This window comes from Myotis nattereri (assembly GCF_964212035.1).
Source record: "Myotis nattereri genome assembly, chromosome: 6".
NCBI lineage: Eukaryota > Metazoa > Chordata > Mammalia > Chiroptera > Vespertilionidae > Myotis > Myotis nattereri.
The window spans coordinates 66,366,524-66,378,748 of NC_138081.1; positions in this window are offsets into that span (position 1 = coordinate 66,366,524).

The following is a 12,225-nucleotide window of genomic DNA, read 5'->3' on the forward strand; positions in this document are numbered from 1 at the left end:
CCAAAACTGGAGGAGGAGGAGATTTTAAGAAAACTTGTGGTACTTAACAGTGTTAAGGATCACAACTAGGAAAAGCTCATTGAATGTGGTGCCTAGAGAGTTACTAGCCACCTTCATCGTCTCAGGTGACAACGACTCTATTCTGTCAGTTGCTCGGTCAAAGACCTTGGAGCCATCTTTGACATAGGGCTCTCTTTTAGAGGATAGGTACCCAGCTTATCTAGAAATTCTATTTGTTTGGCCTTCACAATATATCAGTACACGGCCTACTCCTTACCGCTATTGTTTTTACAGTGTAAATTCAGTATCTCCCCTGCCTCACCCCATTCCCAGCAGTCCCAGTTTGGGTTGCCCTGCTCTATTGTTTTTCCATGGTACTTCCTACTCCAGCATGCTAGGTGGTTTCCTCACTTTCTACATGATTGCTTGACATCTGTCTCCTTTCACTAAAATATTAATTCCGGGGGGGGGGGGGGTAGGGGGGGTTCTGCTATGTTCTAAGGGCTTAGTGCATCAGCATAGTCAATCAATATATGCTGAATGAACAAATTGTAATTTTGTTGTATAGTTAACTGAAATTTGATTCAAATTTATAGTTGGAGCTGTATGTTTTAGTCATATAAACCAAACTCAATTCTAGTATGAATTCAAGTAATACTTTAGTAAAGATAATCTCCTGCTCTGTTCTACCAATTCTGTGATCAAGATCTCGGATCCATCATTTCCCAGAAATTAGTCAGTTTCTATCTTGTACTCTAGTTAAAGGCTTTAGCCAAACTTTTTTAAATTATAAGATTAAAAATATTCACTGAAGGGGAAAAAAAGGAGACATCTGTACTACTATTTGTAATACTTTAAACAAGAAAATAAAATTTTAAAAAAAGATAAAAAATAAATAAAATAACAACCATAAATCAATTATAAGTTAGCATAAATAAAATATTTTCATGAACACAACTAAATTTCTCCCCCAAATTAGTGAGAGAAATAACATTGCTTTACATTTCTTCAAATCTCCTTAATGTTTGAGTTAATAGAAAATGGCTAAATTATCTTACTGCTTCTACATTAAATATGTTGCCATATGTTATTTTGCTGGAGGGGAGGAGTGTTTTAATAGTCTTTTCAGGTAATTGTAAATATTCTGCTTTGATACCACATCAAAACTTGACAGTTTGTAGTTTTTTAAAGTTTGTTTGCCATGTACAATCTGAACTTTGTTTACTCTGCTAACATTAAAATGCAATGGTCTGTCTTGCACTCTGAATGGATCTTGTACCCATACATGACTTTGTTAAAAAAGTTTGTAATTATTAGGAAGCTGTCAAGTTCACAATGGTGAATAAAAGTTTTCCAAAATTCTAAAAAAAAAAAAAAAATCACTGAAGCTAATACTTTATTTAGCATTACTTATGCACAAAGTGCTTACCCAGTAAACAAAGAATTTTCAATTTACAAAAAGGAGTGTATATATTCAAGGACTCACCATATGTTCTTTGGGCAAGCTCATTCAACACATGCTTATAAGTATGTAGACATTTAAGTAATAAGGTAATGACATGAATACAAAATTTTTCATTGATGCAAAAAACAATTTATTTCATCACATCAGCAATTCATATAGAATCTTTTCATAACAAGATACATAAATTATAATTTTTTTCTGACAAATCCTAATAAGGACTTTTAGTCTTTCTTTAACTGAGTTAAGAAATTGACCTCAGAGTTCCTTCCTTCCTCCTTCCTTTCATTCCCTCATTGTTTTATTTTTATCTTATTTCCCCGTCCCCATCTTCATTCCACTGAACAGTCAATGCTTGCTCTAGAAATGAGCAAATGAAATGACAATGAGCTAGTATGCTTAACTTGTCCTGTGGAGTTCACTGCGCATTTTGGCTCATCATTATTTTCTACATAGAGATTGTGTTTCTTTATTGAGCGTAATTGCAATGACCTCCTACGGAGTAGTGTAATTCTCAACTGTCTCTCACACCTCTCCTTCTTACACATCTAGAAACTGTGCCCACATTCATTGTTTAATCATTAGAGCTGACATCCATTTGCAGTTCTCTCATCATTTAAATCACTTCTCCTAGACTCTAGGGTCCATTTATTTTCTATTGCTTGGTCACTTGAAACCTCAGTAATAGAAACTTCAGGAGGCTGTGAGCGTGGGCTTTTCTTATGATTTGCACGTGCTATGTTCACTGGGTGTATTAACATCACACCTGGGAGGCACAAACAATTGAAAACAAGATTCGGAACTCTAAGGACATCACTGTGGATGCAAGCTAATGGAGAGTGGAAAATCAGCCCAGCGGAGCAGCACTTACTCATTGCTCATTTGGGTATCAAATCAAGAAATCTTATCGGAGCTCAATTTTCTCTTTACAAGTTCTGCTACCTTCCTAAAGTTCTTTATTCCAATCTTGATAATTATTGAATATTAAAACTGATTTTTAAATTAAAAAGTATATAGAATTATTTTATGTATAGAAGCCAATCAAGTGACTTAGTTTGAAAATGGCATGAAAAGGTGCTATGCCTTTCTTTCTCCTTCTTTGCCTTCTATTTTCTCTCTCTCCTCATTCCTTCTTTCTTTTCTTCCCCATTCCTTTTTTCATTTCTTCCTTTAATTATTTTTCTCAAAAAATATTTATGTGGATAAAACACACTGCATCCCTGTTTGACAATTTGGTATTTTGTATTTTTAATTTCATCTTTTCTTCATGAAATCTTTAGAGTGAATGTAGCTTACAAATAAAGATAAATTATCTAGCTTTCGTAAAATATAATAAAGGTCAACAAAATAAGCATATCTATGCAATTTTGAGCTGCTTTTAATATAACTTGGCTACAGGGATAAACAAAGGTGCTAAAACTTATAGGTAACATAGTGGCTTCTACAGTTCAAGGCAGATAGGACAGCAGGTCTTTGTAAGATGGTAGGATGGTAAGAATATATTTTCGACAAAATTTTCAAAGCATAAATTCAGAAAACACTTGTGAAATTTGAAATAATTAAATGACAGTTTTTAGGATTTTGATTTTCCTCCAGGTATGGTAATTATGTTGTGAGAAATTGATCATTCCATTGATGATTACCTAATTCTCTTACTTAATGAAACCAGAATAATGCCAATAATTATTTCTTTTTTTATTGTGCAATTATTTTATAATTTAAAATAGTCATCTTTCTATCAAACAATTAAAAAGCCCATGACCTGGCCGGTTTGGCTCAGTGGCTAGAGCGTCAGCCTGCAGACTCAAGGGTCCCAGGTTCGATTCCAGTCAAGGGCATGTACCTTGTTTGCGGGCACATCCCCAGTGGGGAGTGTGCAGGAGGCAGTTGATCAATGTTTCTCTCTCATCAATGTTTCTAACTCTCTATCCCTCTCCCTTCCTCTCTGTAAAAAATCAATAAAATATATTTTAAAAAATAAAAAAATAAAAAAATAAAAAGCCCAGAGTAAGAATATATTTTATGAAAATAAAAAGATTAACTTTTTTCTATTCTCTATACCCATTCTTTTATCTTGTTTGCTGATAGGGAAATAGAAGTGGATGGGCAAGATAAAGTTGAAAATAAAACTAATTTTTGGAAATCCATATCATTTTGAAAATCAAGTTAATAAACATAAGTACAGAATTTCAGTAGTTCCCCAATAAGTTACTTTTTAACTTAGAAAGGTCCTTTGTATGAGATAATAGTCATAAAACTGGGTGCTCTAGGTAGTTGTTTGACTTGCTCACCCCTTTGTCATATGAGAATTGTACATAAAAGAGGAAAGAAAAAAGAAACATGACAAGGTTACCAGTCCTATAACTTGTCCATGTGTAAATATTTGCTGATGAATTCATAAAAGAGGTAGACTTGACCTTTAACATAAACCTCTGATTGAAACTAAGTCAGGAAAAAACCCATGTTCTATTACCTGTATTCTTTTAATAATCAGTCCCTATGTAAATCTATTAAATATAATGCTTTAGTCCTTAATTACTTTATAATTTGGTAATCTGCATTATTTTCCTGTTTTATGTTATAAAAGCTACAGCTAATAATATTTAGATATTAAAAAATAAATCCTACATGATGCTTATATGCTATATATGACTGAAATAAAGGCACAAATCTCAGAAACAGAAAATATCTCTTGGGGAGGATATGGGAGAGAGGAGGTCCACAAAATATTATGGTTGTTGTTTTTTTTTAAATTTGGCTTTTTTTTATATCTTCTTGCTTTAATGTAGGTCCATGTTTATACTTTTTATTGTGTCTTTACAAAAAAAATAAATAAATAAAAAAGCTAGTGTGTTTTCTATTTTTTCCATTGAACTGCCCCTGTAGGCTTTCCTACAAAAAAAAAGGAAGAAAGAAAAGAAAAGAAAAGAAAAGAAAAGAAAAGAAAAGAAAAGGAAAGAAACGAAAAAGAGTTCTTAAAGAAGTAAAACTTTAGGCTTATTCTTATTTATTTTTATTCTTCTGTGTCAGTCTAAGGTTCAATGCAGCAAATAAATTGAAATGATTTTTTTTTTTCTGAACTTCATTATGGTGCATTCCCTAACTGGTATATTTACTAGTAACGTTCCATTGTTACTTGCACAATATATTTTGTTAATTGAAGATTTTACTGGTTATATTTCCCAATCAAACCTTTAATTATTTTGCTTGCAAAACTCCAATCCAGAATTTTCCATTTGAACATGATAACCACGACTAGTGTTTCTGCTGGGCTGCTGGGAGAGGTATGCTGCATTTTTGCCTGCGTGTATATCTCAGTTTTTGAAACTTTCCACACTTCCTTAAAATCAACTCTCTTTTTGGAATAACAAAGAAATGTGAGAAAACTAAGCTGCTATTTAGGCTATGTTCTTTAGTCAATTAGTGTAACAGAAGTCATGCAATTCATTTTTAAAAAAATCTTTATTGCTGAAGGTATTACGTAGGTCCTCCTTTCCCTCCATTAACCTGTTCCAGCCCTCTCCCGTTCCTCCGCCGCCCCCACTATCCCATTGTCTGTGTCCCCAGGTTATGCATATATGCATACAAGTTCATTGGTTGATCTCTTCCCACCCACATTTTTTTATGAGAGCCCTGTAATTCAGACATGAAGATTAATAAGATGGGAGCCCTCCCTTGCCAGAGCTACAGTCTACTCGAGGGGGGCGTCTCAAAGACATGCAGGAACTGTTACAAAACAATTAAAGAAGTGATACCAGGGACAGAAAGCTGCAGCACGTGCACCAGCTCTGGAGGGACCGCGCTGCTGTCTGGGTCAGGTGTCAGAGAACATTGCATAAAGATGGGGGCATTTCAGTGACCTCCTGCAGACAGCGAAGGAGCGGGCTCCTGGAGAAGAGTGAGGAGAGGCATCCCGTCGCACAGAGCAGGGTCCACACAGGGTCGGCCACACAGTGCCTGTACCTTAAGCTTGCGTGGCTCTTCACTGGCATGGCTACTCCCAAGGCCCTGGAGCTAAGGTTGGATTTGTGATTTTGAATTTTTAAAAATCACTTCCTTACCAATTGTCTAAACTTGATGGTTCACAAAACTTGTATTCAGCCTTGAGAATATGGATGGAGTAGGAGGAAGAAAGGGCATGGCGTCCAGCGTCACATCAGGCCAGTGCCAGAGAAGTGGCTGGTAGCAGACTTCCTGAATAAACAAAACACAAAGCACGCTCTTCCTTGTCCCCCAAGCAAATGCTGGAATTTCTTTATTTATTATTCACTTGGCCTGCTGAGGAAGGCCACTGAGAGGAAGGAGCAAGTTCAGGGCATTCTAACCTCTTTTTTTTTTTTTATTGGTAAGAGAACAGTTGAATATTTAGATTTAGATATTATTTATCTGTTGTTGTTGTTATTATTATTTAGATACTAGTGATCCGTTGTGCGAAATCATGTGAGACCTGGGCCCCCCCCCCCACCCCACGCATGGTACTGCCCTGAGTCCTGGAGTGCTGCACCGATGCCCCGCTTCTGGTCCACATGCAGCAGCTGCCAGGTCCCATCTCTACAGCATGCATGCAGGTCCACGGAAACCCTGGCAGAGGCCACGCAAAGCGGCCATGTGGAGTGGCCGCTAGCCCCACCCCCATTTCCCCACCCCTGCTGTGCACACCGCCATCTTTATGATGTAATGGTGTGAGGGTCAATTTGCATATTACCTCTTTATTATATAGGATTACTTCTATTTCAATCTCTCCCAAACACCATTTATTTGTCCATTCATTCATTCTTTTAAAATTCATTGAATACCTAAAGAATTCATTCTTTTTTAAAAATATATTGTTGTTTTACAGAGAGGAAGGGAGAGGGTTACCCTTGAGTCCGCAGACTGACACTCTATCCACTGAGCCAAACCAGTCAGGGCCAGAATTCATTCTTTTTATTCTCATTATTGTATTTAGTATTTCAAGTTTCTTATTTTTTACTTTTAAAAAAATTATCTTTATTGTTGAAAGTATTACAGAAGTGCCCTTTGTTGTTGTTGTTTTTTTACCATTGACCCCCTCCACTCCACACCTGCCACTCTCAGGCCTTCCCCACACTATTGTCTGTGTCCATGGGCTATGCATATATGCAGATAAGTTCTCCTGTTAATCTCTCACCACCCCCTTACCCCCAACTTCCCTCTGAAATTTCTCCATTTTTTAATGTTTATGAGCATTTGCAGGGGTCATAGTTTAGGGGCAGGGGACTGTATTTCATTCTTTAAAGAATACATGTCCTCCTTGATGTTTCCTCTGTCTCATGGATGACAATATCTCTTTTTCCCACACAATACTTTATCAAGCTGTTTCAGGCCCTTGTCTACACACCTTGTGATAGTCGTTCAGTTGTTTCATATTTGCATATTATGTCTTCCCTCCTCCCTTTAAGATGTGGCACAAAAACTGTCCTTTTTTTTCTCTCTTGTCTAACATAATGCCTAACTCCTTTTAAGTGATAACTGAAGGAATGGACAGACTTGCCTCTTAAACACTGAACAGTACCCAGGAGTACACTAAGGTTCAGATTATCCAAGTGTGAAAATCTCATATATTTTTTTGAAACAAGAACATTAGATGAAGAAGAAAGTAGAACAAGTAGACCAGTGAAGTGATATAACAGAGGTGTACGAATTTGAAATAAGTCTTACGTAAATCTTTTAATGTTTTTAATATATATTTTTATTGTTGATAGTATTACAGATGTCTCCCATCCCCCCCCTTTACCTGCCTCCTCCCAGCCTCTACCCACCCCCCCAGAACCTCGCCCCCCTATTGTCCATGTCCATGGGCTATGCACATAGGTATATAAGTTCTTTGATTTATCTCTTTCATCCCTCCAACCCCACATTGAGATATGTCAGTCTGTTCCATGGCCCCATGCTTCGGGTCTTATTCAGTTGGTCAATTCATTTTGTTCATTAGATTCCAAAAATTAGTGAAAACATGTGATATTTGTCTTTCTCAGGGTAGCTTATTTCAGTTAGCCTAATAGTCTCCAGGTCCATCCATGCTGTCCCAAAGGCATTTAATCTTTTTGTGACTTGATGTTGCCATTTTTATAATGGTCTCTATCACAGGGCCAATTAACTTCAGGAATCCAGATGAAAAATTCCAACAATATTTAGCTACTAAATTAAAACTTTAGGGCTGCCTTATTAGTATGATTCTTTCACATCCCCATCTCCTTCACCCTACTCTTAACCACCAATAGCTAGGTGGCCTGGCAGTTCACTGGCCCATTCCCCCTTCAAGAGAGTAAAATTTCTCTGTGATTCCAATAACTTTATCCCGGAGTTAATTGTAGAACAGTTTCATCTTAATCACTATGGGCAAGATGCTTAAATATTAAAATATACATTTTTTTTGTTCTTATTTATTTTGAATTAGCAGAGGCTTAGCAAGAATCTTGTCCTTCAAAGTCTTTTTCCTTACTGGAGCTTTTCAGTCCTTTGTCTCCTCTTGGGAAAAGCTGCTCTTAATGCAGAAATAAGAGAAAACGTGTCCTTAGATAATCCAGAGGAAACTCACAGAAAAAAAAAAAAGTCTACTTAAAGGAAATCAGAAGAAATAATGTTAATCAAATCACATTTCATTCATGAACTATTTAAAAAATATGTTTTTTTACAATAAAGGCCAAGTTTTACTGAATGTTCCTTTGGGTCTCACTTTTCTCCCATTAAAGGTGCCCTTTCTCATCCTCCGAATATACTGTTTATTGAGAGTCAGCTCAGAGGAAACAGGAGAGAGTGATTTTAAAAGATGAATACTTACAGGTGGCTGGGTTGTGAGAACGCAGATTTTTATGAAGACAAAATTGTTAATCCGATAACCTGTTAATGTAGTTCTCTGATACAACTTGCGATCTATTATATCCTCCATGTGTGAATCCATCACACACAGTCTCAAGGTTGGCTGAAGGACATTGCTTTGAGCTCTGCCACACCGGAGATCAACTATTTCTCTGGGTTCCTTGTTAGCACCTGGAAGGGAGTTTATTTACTATTCCCTTGCAGCATGGATTGGCTTATCATCAAAAAATTGGCCCTAAAATAGCACCCATATTCTGCTTTATGCCATTAAAGACTACAAAATTCCACACTTGTAGGTGGGATATCTGAAGAATGGCATCAATATCTAGATACAGGGATAGAAATTAAAATGGATTTCAGCTTAGGTCATAACATATCAAAACAACTTTTGTGCCGAGGTTGCACTCAAATGCAGTTTTATAAGTACTGAAGAGAAGGAAAATAATAGGTCTGGGTTTTTATGTCATTTTTGTTCTGGAAAGATGGAAAATAGCTGATTTACCATTTTCTTCCTTTTTCTAAGGAAATAAAAAAGGCCTTTCTAGTTGAAGTACCGGTGACCTTTCACAGGAATTATGCAGGCAGCCGTGCAGGCTGTTCTAATGATGATGGTGCAGTACAATCAGTTTTACTTGAAGAAGGGCCCTCTGGGCTGCAGGGTAACTGGCTTAACAGCCTTTCAAGAGGACAAATCTGATACAAGACCTTAAAATGCACTTTAAGTATTTAAGAGTAAATGGGCAGTAGGGGGAAGTCCTGTGGATACACTAGGGTGCATGAAGACACATTTGCAAATACAGGCAGCTACAACTTTGTTACACACCCACCCACCCAGAGGTTGCCCTGCTTGCCAGCTAGTTTGGATATGTGACAACTGGCAATTTTTTCCCCTCAATACTCCCAAGTCCTTTTAGGTACTGTATATAAAGCGAGTTGCCTTAGAAATATATCTGCATTTTCTTTGTTTCACATTCTCATTTTTCTCACCTTTAGGCAACTGCATTTAGTTAAATGTCACCCCTAGAATGAATATTAGGTACTAACTCCACCTGGAGCCTGGGGTTTGTTCCTGCCAGCCATTATTTCCATTGTAGGCACCAAAGAAAATTTTCTGAATGAAGTACCCTGAACTGTAGCTGTGACTCTGCTCTACTTAAAAGATATCACCAGTTGACTGGCATGGCTCAGTGGTTGAGTATCGACCTATGAACCAGGAGGTCATGGTTCAATTCCCTGTCAGGGCACAGGCCTGGTTTACGGGCTTGATCCCCAGTGTGGGGCATGCAGGAAGCAGCTGTTTAATGATTCTCTCTCATCATTGATGTTTCTATCTCTCTCTCCCTCTCCCTTCTTCTCTCTGAAAGCAATAATAATAATAATAAAAAGGTAACCCAAGTCTTGATGTAAGATGACTTGTACATGTAAATTTGGGGGCAAATATAGCATCATGCTTAAGGGCCCTGGTCCCTAGGTCAAAATAACATATTGATGCAATGTTGTCAGCTTATGATGCTGTTCTTTGCAGATCCATTTAACTTCTACAAGCTTCACTGTCCTCATCTGGGATTTAGGAATCAAAATGACACCCACCTTGTAGTTTTGTGATGATTAAATTAAATATTCTAAGTACAGTTGGTGAGCACAGAACGTGGCACATATTAAGTTCTCAATAAAGCATGGTTATTTTTTACTGCATGATCCAAATATGTTTTCCATTTGTTAATTATTTCATTAGGCAGGCAATTGTTCTATTTTTGTTGAACTTAATATTATTTCTTTTTTTTTAATTTTAAGAGAAGCATGGCTGCCATTAGTTGATATGAACTAAGATTAATTACAAAATAAAACAAAAATGTTTGGCTGGTTGATGGTGTGGTGGAGGTGAAGAAGGCAAAATTTTATGAACCAGTAAATGGTTCTGGAATCAATTCAGAAGTTGCCTAGTCTTGAACTGGAATACTGAGCACTGATTTTCAACCTTCTTCATCTCACAGCACACATAAACTAATTACTAAAATTCTGTGGCACACCAAAAAAATATAAGTTGTGCCGACTTGACAAAAAAAAAATAGCTAAAATTTGGATTCCTTCACACTGATGGCTCTTGTTGTGTTGGCTGTTGTTATTTTTTTATTATTATTTGACAGTCTAAGGGGAAAGAAGTTAGTGCCCCTGACTAAATAGCCAGGTATAGCATGTTTAAAAAATTCTTGCAGCACACCAGTTGAAAATCATTGCTCTAGAGGAAAGAAGTTAGATCAAAAGTCCCAAACAGAGCTCAGCCTTGTGGGAGAGCTCCTGGTAAGGTGTGAAAGGCAGGAGAGAAAGAGAACATTTCCAAACCCACAGATAGACAGCAAATACAGTCATAAGAGTGATCAAAATTACACTTTTCCCCTCTTAAAGATAAGTGGGAGAAGTTACACGTTCATTCAGCACACATAACAAATGTTAAATGCACAGCAAGTAAATTCTACTCTTGCCTGTTTTCAGCCTTGTGCCAAGTGTGAGCGATACAAGGAAGGGCAAGCTATGCTCCCTGCCCACAAGGAAGGCAGAGTGTATAACTTTATTATAGACTTAGGATAGTTCTAAGTAAATTCATAATTTTGTTGGTGGGATGAAAAGAGGGATAGAGATAATGATTCTATTAAAACAGTAAGGATACCCAGTAAGAATTGCTAAAATTATTTTTAAAATAGAAAGTAATTTTTGATTACTAGTTTCAGAGCATGCTGTAGAGTTACAGTAATTCAAACAGCTAGCGTTGTGAGAACAAGAAGTCGATGAAACAGGAGACATAGCAGAGAGGATTGTCAGAAAAGCACAAAGTTAGTGTCCGAAGAGGCCAGTGTTGTGATATGATGTCTCCGAGCAAGTTCTAAAGCAGCTACCTGGATGCATTTTTTTAAAGTAGGCCTTATTCTTCTCCTTTGAAAACGGGGACATAGAAAAAAGGGGCCATGTATTAAGAAATCTCACTCACTCTGATGTCAGTCAGTGGCTATTTTAAGAAGAATTTAAGAGAAAGCTCTTGAGTACGTAAAGGTGCATGCATTTTTTTTCCTTTAACCTATACGTTTTTTGTGGCAGCAAAAGAACCCATTGAATACTCTAAACTGTCACTCATCAAGTTAAACAAGGTCTCCATAAATTTAATCATAAAATTGGTTTTGCTTTTGAAAAGAGGCATTATTTTGTGCATTTAAAATTAAGTATTACAAGTAATAATTATTTTGTGACAAAACTATAGACACTGGCACATTATAAAAAAAAGAATATATAGTGGACAAGCTTATGGATAACCTAGAGGATCCTGTAGCATGATTTGTGGCCCTATGGTTATACTTGGAGGACCAGAGTTAAGAAGAGACACTAGCTAAGAGGCTTCGCATTCAGGCCTCCCTGCTTCAGGACACAGGTAGCCTCTGCACTCAGAGAAGTGCTCTCATTAACTTCTCGCCTGGGTCCCTGAATAACTTTGTTTAAACTTGCTCATCTATTCCTTTCTGTTTGACCTCATAATCCCTTATGCAGAAATATTGGTGGGTAATTTATAAGTTTCATCTATTTACCAGTATCTCTCCTTTCCTCTAGAGAGTGTTAAAAAAAACCACTCTTTTTTAATCTTTTCAACCCCTTAAAGCTAGATAAGTTGAAAATACAAAAAGTGAAAAGTATTAAGAGCTCATTATGCAGTGAGCACCAGTTCTCTTGGGGAAATCGTTCCAGAATACCCTTGCATTTCCAAATAGAGAGCTGTTCACCTCTGCTCTCATTAGTGGTCCAACCTAAAGACAGCTGCTGGGCACTAACAAGGTAAATCTCCCTTCCAGTTGCATGCTGGCCCCCAAGGAATGAGTGGTGGTCCTTTGTTGTGGCTAATCATGCCTTTTCACCCTGACTCCACACCTGAGGTCTGG